This window comes from Eurypyga helias, unplaced genomic scaffold (assembly GCF_000690775.1).
Source record: "Eurypyga helias isolate BGI_N326 unplaced genomic scaffold, ASM69077v1 scaffold37235, whole genome shotgun sequence".
NCBI classification, from domain to species: Eukaryota; Metazoa; Chordata; class Aves; order Eurypygiformes; family Eurypygidae; genus Eurypyga; species Eurypyga helias.
In genome coordinates, this window is record NW_010251420.1 from 23,544 (window position 1) to 23,777 (window position 234).

Below are 234 nucleotides of genomic sequence, written 5' to 3' on the forward strand. Positions count from 1 at the left end.
CCCCCGTCCCCTGCCCGCCCCGCGGGGGCCCCGCGCTTTTGCCTCCGCGCCCACGGGATTCGGGCAAAACCTCCACCGGCGCTACCGGCGAGCTGGAGTCGCACCCAAGCCGGGTGTTGACAGCTACCCCCGGGAGGAGGAACCGGCCCGACAGCCGGCTGATGAGGGGCGTGCTGGGCTGCTGTCTCTTTTAATTACGGTAATTGCAGCTGGTGGGGCAGCAGAGGCCATAAA